The following is a 5000-nucleotide window of genomic DNA, read 5'->3' as shown; positions in this document are numbered from 1 at the left end:
TCGATCGTCCGACTTGGGTATAGGGGCGAAAGACTAATCGAACCATCTAGTAGCTGGTTCCTTCCGAAGTTTCCCTCAGGATAGCTGGCGCTCAATGCAGTTTTATCTGGTAAAGCGAATGATTAGAGGCCTTGGGGACGAAACGACCTCAACCTATTCTCAAACTTTAAATTGGTAAGAGGCCCGACTCGCTGGCTTGGAGCCGGGCGATCGAATGCGAGTGCTCAGTGGGCCACTCTTGGTAAGCAGGACTGGCGCTGCGGGATGAACCGAACGGCGGGTTACGGCGTCCGACTCGTACGCTCATCGGATCCCAGAAAAGGTGTTGGTCGATATAGACAGCAGGACGGTGGCCATGGAAGTCGGAATCCGCTAAGGAGTGTGTAACAACTCACCTGCCGAATCAACCAGCCCTGAAAATGGATGGCGCTGAGCGTGTGTTTTGGCCCATACCCGGCCGCCGAGGCAGAGGAGCCGCACTTCCCCCGCCCGGGAGGTAAGCCTCGGCGAGTAGGAAGGACGCAGCGGTGTGCGCGGAAGCGACGGGCGCGAGCCCGCGTGGAGCCGCCGCTGGCGCAGATCTTGGTGGTAGTAGCAAATACTCAAGCGAGATCCTTGAGGGCCGAGTGTGGAGAAGGGTTCCATGTGAACAGCCGTTGCACATGGGTCAGTCGATCCTAAGCCCTAGGGTAGTTCCGCTCCGAGCGGAGGCGTCGGCCCGAAGCCCTCGCGGACTCGGGTCTCGCCCCTTGGGCGAAAGGGAATCGGGTCAATATTCCCGAACCCGAAGGTGGAGCCCGCCGTCCTCGCGGCGGCCGAACGCTGTGAAGCAAACGAGCCCGGAGACGCTGGCCGGGGCCCCGGGAAGAGTTGTCTTTTCTTGTTAAGGAGCGGGATCCCTGGAATCGGTTCGCCCGGAGAGAGGGTCTGCGGCTCCGTAGAGCGCCGCGTCTACGGCGGCGTCCGGTGCGCTCCGGCTGGTCCTTGAAAATCCGGGGGAAGTGTTGGGACTCTCACCTCGGGTCGTACCCATGACCGCAGCCGGTCTCCAAGGTGAACAGCCTCTGGCCGATAGAACAATGTAGGTAAGGGAAGTCGGCAAGCCGGATCCGTAACTTCGGGAGAAGGATTGGCTCTGAGGGCTGGGTCGGTCGGGCCGGGTCCGGAAGCCAGGCTGGAGCCGCAGCGTGGCTGGGCGAGCCTGCCTGCCCTCGTGGCGGGTCGGGCGAGCCCGGACTGGCGCGGGGTCCGCCCGGTGGACTGTCCCGGCTGCGCGGGCGAGCCATCGTCCGCTTCGGCCGACGCCCAACAGCTGACTCAGAACTGGCACGGACCAGGGGAATCCGACTGTCTAATTAAAACAGAGCATTGCGATGTCCGCAACCGGGGCATTGACGCAATGTGATTTCTGCCCAGTGCTCTGAATGTCAAAGTGAAGAAATTCAACGAAGCGCGGGTAAACGGCGGGAGTAACTATGACTCTCTGTCCCTACTCGTTTCCAATTCCTCTTTGTTGACGCACTTTATTTTCGTTACCTGAGTTTTTGAGTCATAGTTACTAAGGGAGAGCCTCCTCGTGGCCCCGCCGGGCAACGTCTAACTTGCGTAGACGGCAGATCTCCCTTAACCATTTGTTTGGTGTTTGTGTGCCCTTTTCAAAATTCTTTCTATTTTTGTTATTGTAGTCCAAATTTCGGACTACAATCAGGGGCACACACTTTTCTTTTCTTTTCTTTCCGTTGTTTTGTGTTTGAATCGTTTTGTTTCATAACCACAGCATGAGCGGCACCGGTATCGAGAACGGTGCTGACGTCGACCAGGACAAGACAATCTGTCCAACTTGTTGTCGGAAATTCAAGACCTTCGCAGGTCGACGTCAGCACGAGCGGAAGGCCCACCCTGACGAATACCATTCGGGCGTGGCCGACGCCATCAGGGCACGCCCGAAGATGAGGTGGGTTGAGGAGGAGCTGAGACTGGCCGCGAGCGCGGAAATTTCCGCGCCCGCGTCTGTTCTTAATATCAATCAGGTTATACACGCAATCCTGCCGAACAGAACAATCGAATCCATTAAAGGAATGAGGCGAAAAAACGCCAGATACTCAGCCCTCCTCAGGGAAATGAGATGCCAAGGGGGTTCGGATGTGGGAGCAAACCCTGTCGAACCCGGGCCCGAGCAAGCCACGGAAGGAATTTCTGGCCCCCCTTCTTCCGTGGAGACATCGGTCGAGGCCGCCGCTGCGGTCTCGGCCGATACGGATGAGAGCTCGAGCCCAACGCAAGCTTCGAGTAAGGGAACCGCTCCACCGGTGACCCCTAGAGAGGCCTTTGTGAGGATCTCTGGGGAGTTGGGCCTTCGGGTCCCCTCCCCAGAGGGAGCTCAGGACCTCTTGATGGGCAAGCTGGAGGAGTGGCTCCCGAGCGCCACCTCACGACGCCGCCCTGCAGCCCCTCGGGCTGACCAGCAGGGCGGGACAAAGAAAAGAAAATCCCAATGGAAGTACCGACAGGCTCAGCAGAGTTGGAAGAAGGATAGGGGCCGCACATGCAGAGATATTCTGGACGGAAAAGTTCCAGGTGCGGCCACATCCTTCCCGGAGGGGACGGAAAAATATTGGGTGGATCTTTTGGGAAGACCCGCCCCTCCGAACCAAGGCAAGATCCCTACCCCAGTTGCTGATGCTTCAGCAACATGGTGTGAAGTGACTGCGGATGAGATCAACAAATCAATTAAGGCCTCCAAAAAGGGAACCGCCACTGGACGGGATGGCAGAATACTAAAAGACCTTGCGCAGGTCAACACACTTAAACTCCAGTGGCTCTTTAATGGATTTTTGGTTTTTGGTCTCCCCTCCGCGCTTAGAGAGGGGAGAACCGTTCTCATCCCCAAGTCCTCACACCCGGAGGGCCCCAGTGAGTACAGGCCGCTCACGATCACCTCGGTGGTCACGAGGACCCTCCATAGGATCTTGGCTTGGAGAGTACGCTCTGCTGCGCCTGTTGGTGACTACCAGAAGGGGTTCACTGACGAAGACGGAACGGCGGCCAACCTGGCCTTGTTCCATGGAGTCATTAAGGAAACAAAGAAATTGCTGCGCTGCGCACACTGCGCTTTTATTGATTTTCGGAAAGCGTTTGACTCCGTTGGACACGAGGCCATGTTGGCGGCCGCCACTCGCATGGGGTTGCCGAAACCGTTGGTGGAGTACATCCGCGGCGTATATGGCGACGCCACCACCACGGTGTTCGACACGGTGGTACACTGCAAAAGGGGAGTCCTGCAGGGAGACCCTTTGTCTCCCTACCTTTTTAACATCACACTCGACTGGGCCCTAGCCGAATTGGATGAAAACATCGGCGTCCAATTGGGGCCTAGTCGAATCTCCAAGCTAGCCTTTGCAGACGATATTGTCATCTTTGCTAGCACAGCCACAGGGTTGGCTACCCAGCTTCGACGCCTGGAAGCTGGGGCTGCAAAGGTTGGCAAGTGTGCCACCATGTCGATTGTAAGCGACCCCAAGCGGAAAAAGTGGGCGACTGACAAGAACTTGACTTTTGACACGAGTGGCGGGGAGATCAAGGCGATGGGGCCCGGGGACTTTTACAAGTACCTGGGCGTGTCGGTTGGAGCCGGAGGGACGGAGGGGCCGTCGAAGGCCTTAGCTCGCTGGTTGAGTGACCTGTCGCTGCTTAAGCGAGCCCCTCTGAAGCCGCAGCAGAAGATCTGGGCGCTCGTCAATGTTCTGGCGGCGCGGCATCGCTATAGCCTTGTGCTTAGCGGTGCGAAAAATGGAACCCTTCGCAGGGTTGACAAGGAGACAAGGAAATTTGTGCGCGGGGCTTTACATCTGCCCAAAGATTCGACTAACGCAAGTCTCCACGCCCAGATCCGGGACGGCGGGCTCGGTATTCCATCTTTCGAGTCCGCGGTCCCACTGCTGCGACAAGGAATCGTGCAGCGTCTTGCTCAGTCCTCGGACGATCGAGTGTCGCGGGTCGCCTTAGAGGCCCCCCGCTCTCTCCCATTCTGGGTCTCCTCGGAGACCGGGGTGGAGGAGGGTCGGAGGGCCTCGGCCCGCAGCTGGGCTAGGATGCTGCACGAGTCCGTTGATGGGGCTGGGTTGGCGGAACCCCACTCCGCTAGGTCCTCCCACGACTGGGTCAACGACGGAACACTCCTGCTTTCGGGCTCCAACTATGTCACAGCTATTAAGCATCGTCTTGGTGTTTCCACCACTCGGGTGAGGGCCGCTCGCGGTCGTCCGGGAGCTCCTGTGGTGTGCGATCTGGGGTGTGGTCGGATTGAGAGCCTCGGCCACATCCTCCAATCTTGTCCGGTGGTCGCGCCCTGGCGAACCAAACGCCACGATCGGGTCTTAGATCTTCTCGTGACCCAGCTGAGGGGGCATGGTTGGAACGTTCAACGCGAACCGACCGTGCCCACCCCAGCTGGGATACGCAGACCCGACATCATCATGGGGCGCGGCGGTCGGGCAATGGTGGTGGACGTTCAGGTGGTGGGAGACGCCAACGTGTCGTCGCTTGCTGCGGCACACGCGCGGAAGGTCTCCTACTACCGGGAGAACTCAGGCATTAGTGATTACGTTGTGAAACACTTTGAACATCAGCCAGAGTTCTCCACGCTCACCATCAATTGGCGGGGGCTTCTTGCTGAAGCCTCCGTGCGCACGCTGCGGAGCGCCGGGCTATCGCGGGCGGATACGAAGCTGTTAGTCGTGAGATCCCTCGAGGGTTCGGCGAGAATCTATCGCATGTTTAAAGCACAGTCAGGGCGCGACTGACTGAGATGGTTCTCGCCGACCCCCCTTCCCCTCCGCTCCGCGGCCACTCAGCTGTTGGGTTCAATCCCGGGAGCACTTTCACACCCACCCTTTATGGTTCAACTTAACTAACCCACGCTCTTTTGGCACCCCTCCCCACATATGGAAGGGCCTCCATAACTCCTGCCATATCCACTGGCAGTACCAGAGCAATATCAG

At 58.4% G+C, this 5000-nt stretch overlaps 1 pseudogene; it reads left to right on the top strand.

Moving 5' to 3' along the window:
- Nucleotides 1–5000, top strand: part of LOC139714522 (large subunit ribosomal RNA) — an 8014-nt pseudogene that overhangs the window by 1139 nt on the left and 1875 nt on the right.

The sequence above is a fragment of the Diadema antillarum genome, unplaced genomic scaffold (assembly GCF_040938485.1).
Source record: "Diadema antillarum isolate AM-2024a unplaced genomic scaffold, OU_Dant_1.0 seq00002304_RagTag, whole genome shotgun sequence".
In the NCBI taxonomy this organism is placed as follows: Eukaryota; Metazoa; Echinodermata; class Echinoidea; order Diadematoida; family Diadematidae; genus Diadema; species Diadema antillarum.
Note: the sequence above shows the minus strand (reverse complement) of the source record. Positions and strands in the feature narration are given on the sequence as shown.